This window comes from Haemaphysalis longicornis, unplaced genomic scaffold, assembly GCF_048455015.1.
Source record: "Haemaphysalis longicornis isolate Haplotype H1 unplaced genomic scaffold, Haemaphysalis longicornis Haplotype H1 scaffold_9, whole genome shotgun sequence".
Classification (NCBI taxonomy): Eukaryota; Metazoa; Arthropoda; class Arachnida; order Ixodida; family Ixodidae; genus Haemaphysalis; species Haemaphysalis longicornis.
In genome coordinates this window covers 143921511-143941767 of record NW_027526460.1, presented here as the reverse complement: position 1 = coordinate 143941767, position 20257 = coordinate 143921511, and the positions used below count along the sequence as shown (strand labels likewise).

At 48.7% G+C, this 20257-nt stretch overlaps 1 pseudogene across 1 annotated transcript in view; it reads left to right on the top strand.

The window, feature by feature from the left end:
* Positions 1-19842, top strand: part of LOC144152662 (dnaJ homolog subfamily C member 13-like) — a 144133-nt pseudogene extending 124291 nt beyond the window's left edge. Inside the window, exons 37-42 of the transcript XR_013319203.1 lie at positions 6817-6978; positions 7071-7280; positions 8936-9070; positions 13434-13562; positions 17035-17134; positions 19333-19842. The product of XR_013319203.1 is annotated as a dnaJ homolog subfamily C member 13-like (transcript). The remainder of the gene's footprint in view (positions 1-6816; positions 6979-7070; positions 7281-8935; positions 9071-13433; positions 13563-17034; positions 17135-19332) is intronic.
* Positions 19843-20257: the final 415 nt, after the last annotated feature.

Sequence of the window (20257 nt, the reverse complement as noted above, 5' to 3'; positions counted from 1 at the left end):
ACGCAGCTCTGTATCGTCGTAGCATCGCTGATTGTCCAAACGAAGCTTGCAGCTAAGCCAATGCAGCGACCGAAGCTGTGTGTGTGTGTGTGCATCGCCTCCTGTGTGTTGTGGACGCGTTCGTTTCGCGATGAAATGCGACATTGTACTTCTGCGGGTGGATAGTGCTTCCCATGGTCTGGATTATCTTTCTCGAACGACGTACCACTCAACCTCGCATGGGGTATGTGCAGTGTGCCTGGCTAAAAGCCTTCTCGCTTGCGCGCCAGAGTTGTGACTTGCTGCTCGTCCCCGCAAACCGGGTGTGAGGTGAGTGCCGAATTTACGACGGGCAGGAGGAGGCAACTCATCGTCTGTCAATCGCGGTTCAGACTTGCAACGCGTGTTGTGACGTTGCGTTCGTTCGAAACGCGTCTCTGGATTGTTTTGAAGTTGAATAAAATGTACGCGTCAAACCCGGGCATTCGGCTCAGGGCGTTCTCTGCGATTGCACCAAAGAAGTGCCACGGGACTTTCTTTATGGTACGTACTCACGCAAGATAAAATCCACGTCGTGTTATGGCCGTGTTGCATTCAATAAAAACGGTTAAGCGTTTGTTTACACTTGTTTCGTTTGTCGTAAAATGTCAAAGCACTCCGGCACTCCGCTGGCAGATCAGCCGGCGAGCCGACGCTGAGCAGACGACTCATCTCTTTGCCGGAAGTGCGTGAAAAAGCCGCCCAATAGCAGGATGTCTAGCTCATGACGAACATCTGGGAATCGATGATGTAGACATGTGAAGATGGCGGCGTCCAAAAACACGAAGGAAAGGGTGAGAAAAAAGCGACAAACTTTGCAACAAAAGTGTGAGCTTTCCGCTGCGTGTAAAAGAGTAATACTTGGCACAGGTGACGTTGGCGACCCAATCTAGCGATTGCGCTAGTTCATTTAGTGTGCTCAAAATGCCTTTCAGGACCCCTTTAATAGCTAAGTGCATTGAACATGTTGTAGGAAAACACTACAAAGCCAAGAAACTGACCTCTGGAGAAATCCTTGTAGAAGTAAACAACCCGGCTCAATCAAAAAAGCTCCTTTAACAAACCCTCATTGGCGACCTGAAAATCAGTCACTCCCCACCGAACGCTAAATACATCCCAAGGTGTCATATCCGAATCTGATCTCTACAATGAAACTGGCTCTGACATCCTCGAGGGCCTGTGCGACCAGGGCGTCATTGCAGCAAGGAGGATCACTATGCGTCGAGAAAATCAGGAAACCAAAACCAAACATGTTGTCCTCACCTTTGACCGTAGTACCTTACCTGAATTTGTGAATGCAGGCTTTCTTCGTTGTACCGTCCGACCATATGTCCCCAACCCGCGTCGGTGCTTTAAGTGCCAACCATAGGCGTGCGCACAGGGGGGGCAGGGGGGGCGGCCGCCCCCCCTAATCATCTGAAGGGGGGCGCCAAATTTGCCCCATACCTTGCCGATGTAACACATGAAAGTAAAAATTTCTGCTCAGAAATATTTTGTGTTGCAATTCCATCGTATTGAAATTGAAATTTTACGAACATCCCTCTTTGCACTGCGTTCGGACCGCTAGGCCTTCAGTGGGAAGAGGTCGGGAGCTGATGTAGGGGGGGGGCGCAGCGCTAAGACTTTGCCCCCCCTAATCGAGAACCCTGCGCACGCCTATGGTGCCAACGTTATGGGCACAGTACTAACAACTGCCATGGGCGTTTAACGTGTGCAAAGTGCTCAGAGCACGACCACCCCAAAGAGAATTGCAACAGCACTTTGATCAAATGTCCGAACTGCGGTGGCCCGCACACAGCGTACTCAAGGACGTGTGAAACATCAAACTTGAGAAGAAAATAATCAATCTTAAAGTCAATGAGAACATCTCTTACCTAGAAGCACGTAAAAGGCTCAGCACCTTTGCTTCTGCGAAGTATGCCGACGTGGCTCGCCGGGGGGCGGAGCGGCGTCTAGTCACTGCGGCCACCCAGTACTGTGAAGCAGACTTGGTGCCGCCCCAGCCCCCCAAGGTGCTGCCTAGGGCAGCCCAACCAGCTGACACAACACCTGTGGCACCCGCAAGGTTTGCGTCGGCCACGAATGCCAGGAGTGACGGCTCTGCCGTCGGTCCCCTTCCTCCGGCTACCTCAGGTGGCCATGGATGTAGATGTGGCGGGTCCTTCGACCACCTCTGCGTCCAACACGCAACAAACTCTGGTGGGAGGGATTCCTTCCTCCACTTTGAACATATTCCGTGTCGGAGGCCGCAAGGACTCCATCTCGTCGCTGTCCCAGCACTCAGACGAGGACATGGAAATGGCACCGTCTCAGCCAGCGCCAAAGGCGGTGAAAGAACAGCGCTCCATGGCGGGGCGGGGAAAAAAGCCAGCAGCCCCCCGTGTCACTGGCCCAAATCATACCTAAGTGTGGTAGGTGATACATCCATCCCTAGTCTTCACCAGCCAAAATCTTCTTTAAACATTTATGGTAGCACAAATAGTTATGCAGTGGAACTGTAGGGGAATAATTAAAAACCTAGATGATATATATGAAATCCTACACAAAACTCAAGCAACCGTCCTGTGTCTACAAGAGACTCACTTGAACCCTGAGCATACCAACTTCCTAAACCAATACTCAGTTTTTATAAGAGACAGAGACAGCTGCTCGCACTGTTCGGGTGGCGTGGCAATCGTTATGCGAAAAGCTGTTTTTTGTCAATCTATTCATTTGCGCACCGGCCTAGAAGCGGTTGCTGTTCGGGCAATTACTTCAACAAGTTAACAACAATTTGCTCACTGTACATTCCCCCTGAATATCGTCTGTCCAGTTACGAATTTGAGTCCCTTATAGATCAACTGCCAGAACCGTTTTTACTAGTTGGTGACCTTAATGCGCACAGCCCACTATGGGGATCGGAACGCACAGATTCCCGGGGCCGCTTGATAGAAAACTTTCTCTTGTCATCCGGAGCTTGTCTCTTTAACAAAAAGCAGCCGACATACTACAATACAGCACACCACACATATTCACGCATTGATCTGGCTATAGGGTCCCCCGTTCTTTTTCCATCCATCGAATGGGAAGTGGATACAAATCCCTATGGCAGCGACCACTTCCCAGTCACCCTCAGATATTTAGAAAAATGCCCCTACAGTTACACTTCACATGCGAAGTTTAAAGAAGCTGGTGCCGACTGGGCAATGTTTAAAGAGATGTCGAAACTTACTGTATCTCCGCAACGGTGCCACCAAGGAGGTTAACCTCCTTGGGTGCCACCGAGCGCGGCCATTTTGGTACCATTGGATCGGCCGAGCGTTCCTCTTTCCGGTCCTTACCATCTCTTTTATTTTCGTTCATTCACAAACGCACGAATGGCAGAAAAATAAAGGCGCACAAACGAAGTGAGATATATGCTGAAGCGCGGTTGGCCTTTCTGACTGCGCGCGTGGAAACGGCCCTCCTGATTGGGCGTCGCTGCGGCATTTCAAGATGGCGGCCACCTGAATTGCGTGATGCGCGTTTCTGAGTTCATTTGCACCGCTTCGCTCGGCCAAGTTTCTGTTCAATCATGGTATCTGCGGTGGTATTCAACAGAGTCATTATCGCGATGGGAATGCCTGAGATCACAAGCCATATTACGGGAAGTTGCGTGGCTGGAAAGGCGGATCGGTCACCCAACGCTTTTCGTGGGGCGCGAGACTTTACCCTGGAGGAGGAAACGCGGTGTGCGCGCTTGTGATAGCGGTTCGCGCAGTGAACTTTTCGCCTTATTTGCGATGCTTACACGCTTAGTTATTGCTAAGCTTAACAGTAGTCTCGCTAGCCTTGGGAAACGGGCGACGCGCCAAAAGCTTCGGCGCGCACGGCGTAGCCGCTGCGCATTGGAGCATCGCCTTACTACGCAACCTGGTACGATTGAACTCCAGTAGTTGTAAATTGATGCCTGTGATTTTAGATTTAATCGTAAGAGCGACCTGACGGACAATGTCAGGGGTAAACAAAGTATGACATGTCCCGGTGTACGAGCGCCGCGATGAGGGTGAGCCATATCGCTTTCTTGCGCAACGTTTCCCGCGCACTTCGAGTAATCATGAAAACAGGTCTGAGTTAGGAATAAGAACGTGTTGACAGCGTTGAAAATGTACCTTACAGTAGTTGAAATTAAAAAATTGATTTTATTTATTTTTTAGGGAAATTATTAATACCAATGCACACATCTGTAGTTAAGTGCATAGTGGCTGTGCTGCGAGGAATATTGGATGCCCTCAATTTTAAGAGTACCAAAAAATGTCCACATATTGAAGTTGGAGTTATGAAAAATATTATACCAAGCTTCAAACTAGCTCATTTGTACCCCTGTGGTATTTTATTTTTTGCCACTGAACGCCTGCACGTAAGCTGCTGCTCCAGGCAATGATATGAAGCATAAAAGAAGTCAAAGCTCAGTTTTCAAATTGAAGGAAAAGAAAAAAGTGCTTAATTTGTTGCCATGGTCACTGCAGAGGGAAGTTTTGCAGTGCAGTACAAGCAACCAGCTAACCTACTTTGCATTTCAAGCCGTCTCCCCCCCTTGGTCCGCAAACTGGGCTGTGTACGCTTCACACAAAAGCTGCAATTGATGTTTTATGGAAAAAAAAAGGGTGCAAAAGGCACTCCAATTTTAAGGCAAGGCATTCCAAAAGCCCCGTGTTAAAAAATTATGAAAGGCTACAACCCTGGCGACTTTTGATGAATGAAATCTATTTTGCAACTTCGGAATCCGTTTTCTCAGAAGTTTTTTTTTTTTTGCTACCTACGTCTCTTGTTTTAGTGATTTCTTTGTGACCTGTAGGTGTATTTTTGATTCCGTTTTTTGAGTTTCATTCCTTGATCAACAGTTCAGGTTGTGACACTCTTGGTTTTTCAGGTTTACTTTTGGTGAATTTTTTATTCAAATGGTCATTCATTGTCTATATGCCTGTTGTACATTCACCTCTAAAAAACAAAAAAAACTAAAAAAAGTTGTGTTCTAATAAAAAATCTAAGACTGTCAAGACCTCGTCCATTCATTTGGAAGTGCAAATTGTTTTGAACAAGCTTTCTATCATGTTTTATAGGCCACTCAAGCTCGGTACAAAGTGGACAGAAAGAAAATTTTATATATAAAGAAGTTTTCAAAATATTACTTTGAAATTTTTATGTTGTTACCAAAAAAGCATTTCCGGTTGCTGTGCAAATTTTTCATCGAAATTCACAAAGAAATCGAGAGGTTGATTTCGAAAGCCACATTCGCCCTTAATTATTCGATATTCGATTCGATATTCAAAGCTAGATATTCGTATTCGATTCGAATTCGAAAAATTTGATATTTGCACACCCCTAGTTATTAGCGGTTGATGTAACTGTAAATAGTAAAACCTGTGAGTAAAAGTGAAAGTGAAATGAAACAAAAGACAATGAAAATGGCTGGTGTATAGGATCGGGGTGATCCTGCGTGATGTGACAAGAGCTGCAGTAATTTTATCTCCGCTAAAAACTTAAAAACACGATGGACAGAAAACATTGATGGGTGCAGTGGGGTGTGATGTCTGTTGAGCTCCAGAAAATGTTTGTGTCCTGTTGTGTCTAGTGCCTTGCATGCGATTAGTAGGGGGACTACAGATAGGCCCTTCCCACACTTACTACACAGGGGTCTTAACGATCCAGCGAGCAGGTGGGAGTGCGTCACGTGTGTGTGGCCTATCCGTAGCCTAGCGAAGGCCACTTCAGTGTGTTTGTTGTGTGAGTCAGTGGTGTATTGCCCAAGGTATGGTTTTATTACGTGTATATAGTTTGTTGTCTGTTTGTTGACTCTAGTGTGGTTTCCACGTGATTCGAAGCTGTATTGTGATGTGTGTTTTGAGGTCGGTGTAAGGTACTGTTGTTATGTCGCAGCAGCCATTTGATCGGCGGCCTCATTGCCAGTGATTCCACAGTGCCCTGGAACCTAGCATATAGTTATTTCAAGATATGAGGCATATGCAGTCATTATAACCTTTAAAAGAAGATTGATCACGTAGTTTTTAGATGACCTTCCTGATGACAGTGCCTGCACAACGCTCCGGGAATCTGTACACGATGGACTTTGGAATTTTATTTTGGACGATGTGATTTGAAACCAGTAATACGCTGTATGCTTCTGCCGTGTGAATACTGTTATGAAAATTCATTGTTTTAGTGACACTAAAGTTTGGTCCGTGCACCGTGCAAGAGACAGTGGAAGCAGTTTTCGGAGCGTCGCTATAGAATTCGGCGCAACTGTATTTGTCCTGCAGAAACAGGAAGCACTGCAGAACTGCACTCCTGGGTACCCTGTTTTTTTCTACTTGAATGAATGACAGGTGGCATCATATAGGACGTAGATGTCATGATGGAATGAAATTATGGATGGGTGTCTTGTGTGTGTCTGAAAGGGAGACCTTAAATTCCTCGTAAGGAAATAGATGGCCTGTTTAAAAAGAGTTGCAACTTTGGTGTGCCTTTAATGACAGGACTAAAAGGATGGTTGGCGAGAGATTCAGTGGTACGCATTGGTTGTTGAGAGAGTGATGATACAGTGTGCCAGTATAGAGAACACAGAAGGGGACTGTGGTGTGCCGAGAAAGGCTTTATCATCAGCGCTTACCCCCGAGCAGTGTGTCCCTGCATGAAATTCGGGCCCAAGTTCTGCTGGTATCTGGTACAATCGCGGGGCAGGACTCGTGCCTGTGTTGACCGTGCTGTGGGAAGAGGGCAGGAAGGTTGTCTCTGTGTGCGTGCCTGATGCCCCCTCCTTTGCTCTTTGTGCCCTCGCAGCTGCCTGCCGAGTTCAGCCTGGTGGAGGAGGACCCGTCGGAGCTGGTGGTGGCCGGGGTGTACGTGCGGCTGTTTGTGCAGAACCCGGGCTGGTCCCTGCGGCGGCCCCTGGACTTCCTCACCGAGTGCCTCGACCGCATCTGCAGCCTCCTGGCCAAGGAGGTGGGGCGGGACTCTCCTCTCTCCTCCTCCCTCCCTCCCTTCCCTCCTTCCTTGACTTGACTGGAGGGTTCGGTCACCGCCTGGTGGTGCAGGTGCAGGGGGAGAGGGCGGCGGAGGAAGAGGACGGGGAGAGCCCCCTGGGGCTGCTGTGCAGCGCGGCCTGTGCGGTGCTGCAGAGCCAGCCCTCGCTGCGTGAGCGGCTGCCCGTGCTGGGCCACCTGCCCCAGCTGTGCTCCGCCCTGGCCCGCCAGCCCAGCCGGCCGGGCTGCCTACGCCTGCTGCACCAGGCCAGCACCAGCCAGGTGGGTGGTCTGCGCCGGCTGCCTTTCGCTCAGGCTGTCGTGTCCAGTCCAACTCATTTCCAAACATTCTTCTTCGACCCTATGCACTCCACACTCTTAAGCCTTTTTTATTTTTTTGCTATGGCCATATGCAATTTTTGGATAGCATTGCATTCAATGTCATTCGCAGTGTTTTTCAGCCAAGCTGCCGTCGTGCCATTAAAATCTATCAGCAGTGCAGCACCAGGCACATCTTGACATGTCCTACTTGTGTACGTGTGTGTGTGTTCAAAGGGTACTGCTGCCAGCCTAGGCTGAAGAGGCCATGGGCAGAACAAGCGAGACAATGGGCCAAAGTAAACAAAATCGTAGAGTAATCACCACTGCAGCAAAAATCAAGATGACAACTCTGTGCCCTCGGATGTGCAGACCGGCAAGAACAGCATGGTTGACATGACGCAAGCTGTCAATGCGGAATTGAGAAAAGGCACATTGGGTGATGGGCGCGCCTTTTGGTGCACAATCTCAATCCACTGCAGCCTTCCTGTTCTCTCTATCTGTAGCATACACTCATCCACTCATCACACATTCATGCTCGTATGCTTTCAGTTCCTAAGGCGGCACGGCATGTTTGCTCAATGACCTTCATGCTCCCTTCGTCATCTCACTCTTGATCGTGGCCTGTGCCGATGTCCAGAACAGCTGAGCCGGCCACCCAGCAAATAGCGCGAATGCCCGCCCTTCTAAACTCTTGTGCAGAATCAGCCCTATTCTTGACCTTGCCTCGGCATTGCCACCTTCCCAGAAGCCTCTTCTGGCTGGTCTCTAAGGCCTTTCAGAGGGGGCGCCATCTTGGTATGGCAGCGTTTAGGCAAAGGTAATGGCCCCAAGACTGAAGCTGGTCTGCCCATGGGGGCTTTGTTGCAGAGGGCACTGGTGGTTGGTGAGTAGGAGTGAGCTGGTTTCAGGCCAAACTAGCATACACACAAGGTTTCTGTCACAGCAAATGCATACGTACAGGGTCATGGAAAAAGATGGTCACGTGCACAGCACTGCATGAAAGAGCATATGCTATGATCAGTCGGGCAATGCACCGAAAGTGAGGTGAACATGCTAACGGTCTGCTGTGTAGCTGACTGGCTGGCCTCGCATCATCAGGCGGTTGTCCCCTGCTCATCATTTTTGTGGCGGCATTGTGCGAGGGAGAGTGAGCGGTGAAACGATGGTGGAAATTGCTGTTCTGGAAGGTTTGGTGAAACGGAGCACTTTGACCGGTCAAGCTGGGGCGGAGAGGCGAATGTAGATGGAGTTGGCCACGTAAATGTCATGAGCGGTGGTGGCATGGTAGCAATGGGTGAAAAAACAAGTGCTGCTGAGCAAAAAGCGAAACGTCAAGCAGCGACCTCCTGACAAGCTCATTCTTACTAGCCTCAGCCGCAGTGCTCCGCTTTTGTTCCTGGCTTTCTTTTGCTTGTTGGCACTGTCAAAATGCGCACTTTTTTGTAAACTTGTGGGGGGACACATGTTGTAAGATTTGTTTTGAACCCTTCCGGTGCCAGTCTTGCAGAATGGCGTGGGTGTTCCTTTTGGTTCTCAGTGGGTCAGTCTAGAGTGGCAGTCGTCCTGACCCTCGCTCTGACCTCCCTCTCACTCTGGCCGTGCTGTCGTCGTCGCAGGCGTGTGCCCAGGCGCTGGGCGTCTCGTGCCTGGAGGCCCTGGGCCTGTCGCTGAGCCACCCCGAGTCGGCGCAGCTGGCCTGCCAGACCCTGCTCGGACTCTGCCAGGCCGCCGTGCCAGGGCTCGTGCACCAGGTCAGTCTTCTTCCTGCATCCCGCCCTTGCCTGCTGCTGCTCAGGGACGGGAAGAGGCTTTTGGGGAGGGGAGCTGGCCAACGTCCAATGAACGGATGGTTGTTTCAGTACACTCGGATGCATGAAATTGTGCCTTGCTGGCAACATGAGTGCCCCGCTAAAACGCACGAAAAACGCATTATTTGCAATGAGTTAGAGGTAGTTGGGCACCGTATGTATCGCACTTTCAGTGCTTCAGGCTGATTCACAGGACGGAGAAAACTTATCTTTCTGGCCTGCGGAGCCGTCCACATAACCAGTTTTAAGTCCCACCCCTCCTTGTGGGTAGTCTACCAACGGTCTGCGCCCAGTCCGCACCGAAAAAGCTGGCATCTTTTTTCGCGCGGATTCGGGTTGCAACCGGTTTTGCCGCAAAGTTGGGAAGCTTCCCTGTGGCAGAACTTGTTGTCACTGCCTGCTGCGGGGTGGCGGTGGAATCGAGAAGCACCTGGCTCCCATACCTTGTCATCTGCAGCATGCCACGTCTATCACAGCTGTGCCATCAGGCTTTGGGCAACAACACTCTGGGGAGAATGCCTTGATGGCCTTGGGCAGGCAGGCGCTTATCATGCAGTCAACTAGCGACTCGACATCACTCAATTGCTGGCGTCTCATTGGTCTTAGGTTGGGGGCCGCGCCTTCGGAATGTGGGGGCTTTCGACCCGCTCCTCGCCGTCGCCGCCGTCTGCTCATGGTGGACGTTCGGTTTCTGAGATGCGTTTCCGAGGTTTTTACTGTGAACGGACTTCTCCCAACCAAATCAACGAGCCTACCAGCTATGTTGCATAGAACGAAAGCCGATTCCTTCAACAAGCTGGAGATTCTGAATAAAGACAGCAGCAAACCGAAAAGGAAGTGCAGTGGCTTGGCAAAAGAGCTCGGCCTGCTGCCGTCGACATTGTGCATCATTGTTGCACAATACTACGTGATTTTGAAAAAAGCGCAGTGTTTGGCATGAACGTCAAGGAGGCCAGGCAGCCCAGCATGTCAAGCTTGAAGACAACCTCCCAACATGGTTCAAGGAAGTGACTGTGGCTGGAGTGAACGTCGAAGGAAAAGTGTACCGGGAGCAAGCCGATGACATCACCCTTTTGCTTGAAATCGAGAACTTTAAGGCCTCCCACAGGAGTATTTGCTATTTCAAAAAACGGCAAGGTCGTGTATACAAAACTGTGTGCAAGGATGGAAAGAAGGTGGACGACTCAGTGGTGAGCAGTTCGATGGCCAACACACTGCCGGCGCTGTTATCGGAGTATGAAGCACGAGACATATTTAGCATGGATGGGGCGGGGACCCTGCATGCTCTTGACGTGTTGCAGCATGCAGTGAGCTGGGGCACCATGGGCAAGAAGATGAGTGCAAAGTTCTTACGCACTCCAGAGAGGACTGCTCAGCGACATGGAGGTTAAGAAAAAGCAGAAAGACTTCATGGATTTCTTCAAACTAAAGCGAGAAAATACATAAATGAAAACGTTTTGGTGCTCAATGGTTTGGTCGGCGTTGGTTCGTAAGAATTTTGGATGACAGGAGAATATCACGGTCCCGCAAGATTCGTATCATCACGATTCCATGTAATACACTATTTAGCTTTTGTGGTGGAAAGCTGCCCCATGTAAAATAAATGAAGCTGAAAGTTGCAGGAAAGCTTTTTCGTGCTTGTTTTGTGCCACAGAAAAATTTTGCTAATTCTTTTAAATCAGCCTTTTATTTTCCTACAGGCCACTTTTTAAACACGTGAGAAATCGAAGACTTCAGTTTTTGTCTAGGAAATCAGTAAATACAGTAGAACCCCGTTGATATGTTCCCAGTTCATATGATTTTTGTTCCCACCCCTCCCCACTATTTCTTTCTTTTGCTGTTTTTTGTTTTTTGTGTTTGTTTTTGTTTCGTTTTTTGTATTGTCATCTTTATTTATTTTTGTCTGAAGTGTAGCCTGGTTTACCTATGCAATGCATCACTTGTCTCTAGTTCTTTCTTAATTCCTCATGTTAGTGACTCTAAATTTATTGGCAGAAGCAATATGCCTTTTTTTGCGTAGATTTTGCTGATAATTTTTTGATAGGTGCAGAAGGGAACATTTCGGATATCTCCAGCCTTATCTCGATTGTTGCTCATGTCAGTTGTAATAACATGCGTATATTCTTCATGTGCCTATATCTTGTCACACGTAACTATTCAAAACATTGCTCGTCTCTTGTTTTAGGGGCGAGGCCCCTAGGGGCTCGGGCTGTTGGCGTCTCCTGTCGTTGTCGTCGTTCCATGTAGTCACGGTACTAAAATACCGGTACTCTCATTTTCCAATGCCTCGCGCTAGAACGATTCGTACTTCAAAAACTTACAGCGAAGCTGTGTACCTTATACCCCCCAACAGTTTCGTCTCCATGGGCAAAAACGCGAACCCACCGCGGATACAATAATGCGCTGCATGCTTTGCCCCTTCCCCAGGTTTCACATTAGTATAGATGGCCTGGGATTTTTTCTCTTAGTTGCTTTGTCAGCTGGGATGTTTTAATTATGGGGGCATTTTTTAATGCATCAAAAGTAGGGTCGGTTCAGTAGTAAATGTTGAGGGGACACTGAAGTCAAAACGCAAGCTGTTCTGGATGTATAGATTAGCTCACCAAGAACACAAATATACTACTCTCACGCATAGCTTTTTTTAAAATAAGGTAGAAAATAGCGGAAACGTGAAAGCTGCTGCCACTGGCTATGCCACACACACTACTTGCACCAGAAATGCTTGAGGGGGCAGACTGGTCTTAGAGGTATTTTTTTTTATAGTTACAAACAAATTTTAATGAAACTGCACGGCATTATGGAGTTCTTTGTGCTGATTTCAAATCTGCAATTAGATTTTTCGCAAGTTGATCATTTTTTTTAGATAATTAATGATTAATTGCTTTTATTTTGGGTCACAATTACAAAATAACCACGCCATACAGAATGGTAATTACCCTGTTGCAAGCAGACAAATGACTAAAGAATACAATGTCAGAAGAACATTTTTGATTTACCTATTTCGGGTCATTTTACAACACACTGAACTTCACTCCTCCCGCGCTCTGCCAGAAATGGCTCACAGGTAGTGTTGATTGAACACGATAATAATTTTCCGAAGACACCATTTGAAAAATTTGTTTCCAGCATTGTATTCTTCACACATTTAGATATCAAAAGCAAAAAAAAAAAATTACAAATGTACCTGCTCTGGGTGCCGAGATATCAGAGGGCGAAATGCTCGCTTGGCGTTGCAAGAAAAGTGTCGCTTCACCATCGAATTCTGCACGAACTGAGCTGTAGAGTGCACTTTAAAATGCCGTTTACAGTAGGTAAAATATGGTGCCCTTGATGAGGAAATTTGCAGACTGATAGAAAAAATGGCCGTGGATGCCGCAAATGCCATCTTCCAGAAAACAATTTTTTGAGCGTTTTTCGGGCCCAAAGACCCATCTGCCCCGTTAAACCATCTGGCGTGCGCAATGTCTTTCCTGGCTGTTGCTGAATGGCGCTACTCCTCCATACTTGGGTGACTGTACCACCCGAGCGTGTGAGCTACGTGCAAGCAGTTGGTTCGATGGCAACATTCGCGGGTCCTCAAAAGGACAATAAGGTTTTTTTTTTTCAACGAAGTGTCAATACTGACCACGGATACCGTAAAGGAACATTTTGCTGAGTGTTCCGAAGCTGCAAAAGACATGGGAGTTCGGGAAGGCACGACTGATTTGACCGAAACTGACCAAACTGCTCGGTACGTGGTAGCGTTGTACTCTCTTGCTTCTGGTTTATTGTGGCGCAAACAGCGACTGCAGTCACTGTTTGTGCCACGTTTGATCAGTGTGCGATTAGCCATTTCTGAGCAATTAAGGCACCTTTCGGCACCCAATCAATGCTAAAACTGTTATGGGGAAGGTCAGACTTTCGTTTGAAACCAAGTTGCTGGTTGTCCCTTCAGGTAAAGCTCTTGTTTACCAGAAGCAAAAACTGGAAATATAGTTTGGCTCTGGAAATCTGCTTCCAGACAGGCTGCACTGCTCCAAAACTTGTGCTCTGAAACTCCCCTCTTGCTGCTCCAGAAGAAGGCCTAAGCCCGCTTTCACCTCTACGACACATTCACGAAGAAAAAAAAAATATAAAGATTCACACGCGTGGGAGGCAAGGGGGGTGGGGGGTGGACCTCTCATGTGCCATTACCAGCTGGTAAGGCCCAAGGGGGAGGGGGGCAGGAGGCAGTGAGTGTCTGTGTGCTTGTTCTTCGGGAGGACCGCTGCAGAGCGAGGTCCGCCTCCGGTGCGATGATTGTGCTGTCCTCTCTTTTTTGGTGCAGGCGGTGCGAGGGGGCCTGGTGGAGCGGCTGCTGAGCCTGCTGGGCCAGCCGTCGACCACAGCCACCACCAAGGCCCACGCCGTCCAGGTGCTCAAGGCCATGGCGGCTGACACCGCCAGCGGGGAACAGGTGGGAAACGCAGCCTCGACGCAGCGCACTTGCCCTCTCGAAAGGTGCTGGGGGAGAAATTCCAAAGGAGAGATGTGGAAACATAGAAGGGATGACATGCCCGAAGCACCTGCTGTTTGTAAAAATCATCTACGAGTGAGCACTGCCCAAGCACAAAGATGTTGCAGCTATGCATGGTAATTATTGTGGAAAGTCGTCAGTCTGTTTCGAGAAAACTATTCTCTGAAGTCAGCTATGTTGTACTAGAGGGTAGATGTGTGTCGTGTGGGGGGAAAAACCAATGAAAAAAGTGTATCGAGCTTAGGCATTCCCCCAGAGAACTCCTGTTGCAGCTAGCGCCACTTATGAGTTTTTAAATCAAACTCAACAGTTATTTGGTAGTTTTTATAAAACTTGACATTGTGAAATAAAGAAATAAGGCTATTTATGGCAACAAATAAGGATTAATTTAACAAACAAACCTTCTGAAACCAACTGGACAGCAGTGGCCGCCAGGGGCGCTGCTAACAACAGGAGTTCCTCGGCAGAAATTTTCATCGCAAAAAGGACCCCCCTAATCGGCCCTGAACGACGCACCTCCCTCTTCTAGTGCACTGTAGCTGCGTGTTGACGTAAACAGTCATTTGTGAACAGTGTCCCGTGGCATCGCATTCAGATGTGTCACAAGTACTTTGTAATTTTCTGTATTGTTTTTGTGCAACTCTGGCATGTTTTTTTGCAGTCTGAATATTTCACGCTCACTTTCATTTGCTGGTTTTCGTCTCCCCAGTATAAAGATTTTCTTGTGCAATGTTTTTTTTCTCTTGTGAAAGGCAAGTTTTGCTCATGTCCTTTTCAAGTATTAACCTGGCTGTGAGTGTTCTTTGTTAGCTTGCTTCTGCCAGTGTTGCTGTATTCTTCACTTGTTGCGGATGTTTCAACAGTAGGGTCCCTTTTATAATTTCTTATCATGAAAACCCCCCTCTGTATTAAATAGCGGCTGAAGTGGATAGAAAGTGGAGATTCCATTTCAGAGATTTCTGAACAATGGTGTAAAGCAACCTCCGATTGCTGGCTCGACTTTAAAGTACAAGTTATCGGAGCCCGAATTGCACAACTCCACTCCCCTCCAGCTTCCTCACCCGATTGTAGGCAGCGTTGCAGCCGGCCAGGCCATGCAAACAGTAAGATTGCACTGTTGATGCTTTGTTCTAGAGCAGGGGTTCTCAGGCATGTTGGTCCCAGAGAACCCTGCTATGCTCTGTGAAGTGCCAAGGAACACCCCCCAATGCCATTTTTCATTTCATTCATGCTACATTCACGTGTAATAAATGCAAAAGGATGCAAGCTTGCTTGCTTTCGAATTTATTGCATGTGAATATCGACTTTCTGCAAGTGCGTACGCTAGCGGCACCTATCTCAACAGGAGAAATGCGCATGGGGGTAATATAACTTAAAGGGACACTGAAGTGATATGTAAACATTGTGGGATTACTAGCGCAAATTGTAGTCCAGAGTCCCCAGGCCATGTTATGACCACTCTGGGCGCATTTACGCGATTTTATTTAGTAGAAAAATTAATTCGAAAATGCTGTCCTCCTCTCTTTACGCTCGCCCATTTTCTGCGGCGTTTTCGTGTGACGTCGCGAGGAGCCGAGCTCGCAATTGGCTGCGCTACTGCACGGCTCCCCGGCCTTCAGACAGAGTCAGTCGGCCCAGCGTTTCGTCCGCTGGCCGCCGACGGGTCGTTGCAATTCGTTCGCTCAGTTGAAACGAAGCCAGGACACGTTTGTGAATGGAAGACTGGGCCTTTCTTTACTTGGTTAGTTTGTACACTGTATCTAGCTCCAAGTCAAGGTCGCTTCACACAAGCGCTGCACAAGCGCATATGCGACGCTTCGCTGACTGGTACGCCAGTAGGAAAATATAAGGCCTCTTGAAGGCGGGAGAAGAGTCAGCGAAGTCAATATAGGTACTAAGGAAATAAAATCAACTGCTATTTTTACCGTACAGCGTAAAAATAGGGTGCGGGAAGCACTTTTTTGCGCTGGGCGAACAAGCACAGCGGTCAGCAGCACGGCTACGCATCTGCGAACACTTTTCCGTCTGCGAAATGCAATTGCTAGACGTGAGCTATTGTGGAAACTCGGGGGACGCTTACTGCACGAGCGCAATACAACAAATAGTCACCTAAGCTGCTTGAAATGCCAAAACTAAATAAAAGTGTAAACTTGTTGTACAATATATACCTTATATTACGAAGGTCGGCGGAGCCCGTCCCGTGGCCGAGTGATCTGGGGCGCTAGGTATGTCGCCGCAAGTGTTTTGCAAGTCACGAGTTCGAGTCCCCGCGGGTATGTGCTTTTTTGTTTTTGTAAGTTAACTTTTTCGTTTTCTGCCGATGTTTTCTACATTGAGTTCACCTTTTTTTGGGCCGCAACGTTCATTGCTCCACGAACTAGTTCACAGAACACGCGCAGGCTGGCACTGGCGCGCTAGCGAGTTCTCGTTGGCGTGCTGTTGCCATAAGCACTGACTGCTTGCAGGCAGTGGGCACAGGCCAGAATGAACAGACCCTTGGCCTGGTGCGAACACGCTTTTTACAATACAGGCATGAGGGAGGCAAGCTCCAAATATGGGGGAAAAGCGCATGACATTTGGGCGTCTGCGGGTACGCGGAGGGCGTCCATGCACTGCGTAGGCCTCGGCTACTGAATGCTACGATTCCAAGCCGTCCTGGGAGGCTTATCTTTATGTATTTTTACAGCTGACGACATGGCAGAAGCGCGGTACGATGGTTACTGAGTTATTGAGAATGCCCATCCAACAACGCCACCGGTTGTGTTTTACAGAACCGAAACTGAAACTTGTTTGGTTGCTCACCTTGGGCATCGTCCAATCACGGTGCCCGCTCCTCCCAACGTCACAGCTTTAGTTGGTGCGGCCGCCGCAAACCGCGCATGGTAGTTTTTCTTCTTTCGCGCTTTGTAAAATAATTACCGATTTGTCAACCGGATAAACGATGAAAAGTGTGATAATTTGAGCCAGTCTACGCAGTGCAAGCAAAAACAGGAGCTTGACAAATTCACTTCAGTGTCCCTTTAAGGCCGATATTCAAGTGCAGTAGTTTAACCACGCGGCCCGTTTTCGCAGTCTGGCTGGCTACAAGCTGCCGGCGGGATTTATTGCGTAGTTCGCGCTTTTGTGTTATGGACTGAGATGTGCTTACTGACGCTCGGGCCTGAGTAATGGAGGTTCCTTAGATTAATCGCATCTCGGGTTCACCATCTAACTTACTCGGCGAGTGCGCAACAAGTGAAAATTTATCAATGGCTCGCGGAACCCCAAGGAGGGGCCTACGGAACACGTAGGTTCCGCGGAACCCACTTTGAGAAACCATGTTCTGGAGAGGTGGTAGCGCTGCAGGCCTAAGCAGGCGTGAAGAGCAGTGCTGTGTGCAGTTGTACCACGTGTCCTCCGTCCCGGTGCGCAGGTGAGCAGCGTGCTGGGCCAGTCGAGCGTGTGGTCGGACTACAAGGACCAGAAGCACGACCTGTTCATGGCACCTCCGTCCGCCGCAGGGTACCTGCCCAGTGAGTGCTGCACCATTTCTCTCCGCGAGCACGGCTAATAACTGCCATTTGCTCCCGACTCATTCTCCCGAACCACTGCCTATCGAGCTCGGAACTAGAGCCCCTAAATTAAGAACCTCTCGTAACAGTAAGCAATCTTAATGCGTGCAGTGAACTCTGGGAATCTGAACCTAGAAGGGGCCCTTGGCCACTTGCTTTCACCCGGAGCTTGTCTATTTAACACGAAACCCTTCGACATACTGCAGCACAATGCGCAACACGTATTCAAGCAGCAATTTGGCAATCGGCTCTGCTGTTATTTTTATTACTTTTCTACGGGAATGCATTGGCCTAAAATGGAGCTGCTTGTCTGTAAAGTGTACTAGCATTCCCATACAAACTTGTACTGCTCTAATACACGTTCCTTACATGTATTGCTTCCACTGTTCCTTCGATACATGCGCCCTAATACTTGGAATAAAATTTGGGCCAAGACGACTCGGCCTTTTTTTTTTTTTTTCTCTCTCTCTCTTTTTGCAGGAAAAAATTATGACCTCATAATTTTGTTTGCAATGTGATGTTACATTATTCAAAAAGCAGATATGAAAAATATATATAGTTGAGGGCTTTAGTATGAAGTGTTTTTGTTTGCTATCATGGAATGTTCTGTGGAGTTTTAGCAGGTGAAAATCTTTGGCCAAAATTACGACTCACAATAGGTTACTATTTTTCAGTATTTTTGCTAACCGTGCCAACAGCGCTGGCAACATTTTTCAACCAAGCGCTCTTCGGAAACACAGATTTGTAAACCTAAATGGTCAAACACCTTTGCGCACGGATTGAACACAGTAAGACGCACAAGAACTCTCTCCAGGTTCGGGAGAGCTGGCGGTAGTGGCACACGTTGAACCTGAAAGAGGGTGAGGGGAGATCTCGGCGAGCGGTGTCCACTGGTAGTTTCAAGTCTCTGCAGCATGTCTCCGCTAGAGCAGCTTATTTTGTATTCTGCAACTGCCGTGGCTTGAGTCACCACCGACGAGGCGCCCGTGCAGCAAACACACTCTGGCCTGTCGTAGCTTGTTCGAGGAAGGCGGGCTTTGCCGCCAAGCACGGGGTGCTTCCCCTCACTATACTAAGCTACACGCGCGCATGGTAGCGCAGTGCTGAATCGTAACAAAATCAAAAGCGTCTGCATCACGCCATCAAGAGCTGTTGGCGGTGTGATTTTATTCTGTGTACTCGATGCCTAATAACAAAGAGACTGTATCACTTACTGCGCAAATGTGAATGCTGTCCTGAAATGCCGTCATAATGGGAATGATGCCCAATGGCCGTTGCATAAGAATTTTTGAAAGTGAAGTACAGGATGCCTTGAAATTAGGTCGCTAAAGAAACAAGAAGGGAAGAGCCAGGGCTGAAACGTTTTCTGGCAAGTAAAACACTGTGGAGATGCGGGGGTCTACTACACCTGCTGGATTTTCAGCCAGTGGGTGCTGGAACCTCAGCTAGCTTAACTGTGGTTGGCAACAGCACTCCCAACATTCACTAAGAGTTAAGAGTGTTGTGCGAACGTTACAATGGGTTCAACCCACTGGCAGGACAATGACAGGCTCCAAAGGGGTGAGATGGACTAGAGGCATTGTTAGCCGAGTAGTACAAGTACATGGTGACTGCGTGAACGAGGCAAAGTAAATACCATATACTGACATGCGCCTTTGTGATGGGTGGCTAGAAGTGCCGGGGTGGTATACGCGAGGCCGAGGTTAGGCCCAAGGGGCCTATAACACCGGCGTCCGATCTCGGGGCTAACAGCTCCACGGAACAAAATGGCACCGACATATAAGATGAGCAGCACCTCTCCCCACAAAACACCTGAGTGAGGACAGGCGTGGCTGGCAGGAGATTCGGTTTTTCGTGCCACCACATCAACCCGCACGACAAAGTTCCCGAGACAATTGCGCGGGCCTCATGCGCGCTGAGAGCCCCACTTGCGGAAAGGGGCAAAGGTGATCTATATATAGAATCCCCGCAGTAGATCTGATGTGGTCCCCACTTTGCGGTGTCGGGCAGCCAACAGAAGTCACAACCACTGGAATCTGTGACGGCCTGCTTATGCTACCAACTATAGTTGGGCTTAGAAGGCCACCTTGCGGGGTTTCAGAGAATGTGGGTTACGTGCAAGCGGCTGTGGCTGACTGCGGCCGGCGTCTCTGTTGCAGGTGCGGGAACAGCGGTTGCCGGCTACCTGACCCAGGGCTCGAGCCAGCACATGCCGCAAACCCCACCCCCGCTGGGCGAGAGCTGATGGTTGGGGTGGCCTAAGAAGCAAACCAAATGTGCCTTGCAAGAACTGCAGCGTCCCGTCCCTACAACAGGATGGACTCTCTGTCGCGGGGCCCGTCCTGCACTCGGAGTGGTGGTGGTGTTGCGGCCCCGGGACCCTGCGCTTGCTGGAGAGATGTCACGGTCACCACTTAACCACCACCACCACCGCCGCCGCTGGGGATGGCCTCGTTGTTCGAGCCATTCTTTCCCTATGTGTTGATATTCGTTTCTGCCGCCGCTGCATACTATGTGAATATATGTGTTGATGAGCGATGCGCGAGAGAGTGTTGTTATAGATTTATAGCAGAAGGGGGGGTAGTGCGTGCATGCTGTTTTGCTATTGGAAGTTGCGGTGCTGACGCAGAGTGGTTCAACCAGCTTACAATAAAGACATTCCTCTTCTAGACGCCGGCTCTTTTCTTTACACCTGCCTGCCTGCTCACGTCAGGGACACACCCACCACACTTTGGTGTTGTGAAACACTATGGACCAGAGTGTGTGTGGGTCAGGGGTGTCTGCTAAGTGGGAAAGCTCTGAAAACAAGAATTTTGAGGGAGTTTGGAAACTCTGGAAAAAAATCGGATAAATCTCGCGCATCACTTTCACGTTTTTTTTTTTTACAAAAATCTTGGTTGTGAGAGAGGGTGCGTTATCAGTAATCAATTCCTCCAGAAAGTGAAAACAGGTAGCTTCTGTAGTCAACTTGTCCAATACTTTTATGAGTTTCCACTGAAGGGGGGGACACTGATCTTAAAACAATTTCTTTTAATTTTTAACTTAACTCTGTGAAACTTTTCACTCTTGCTGCTTTTTTCCCCA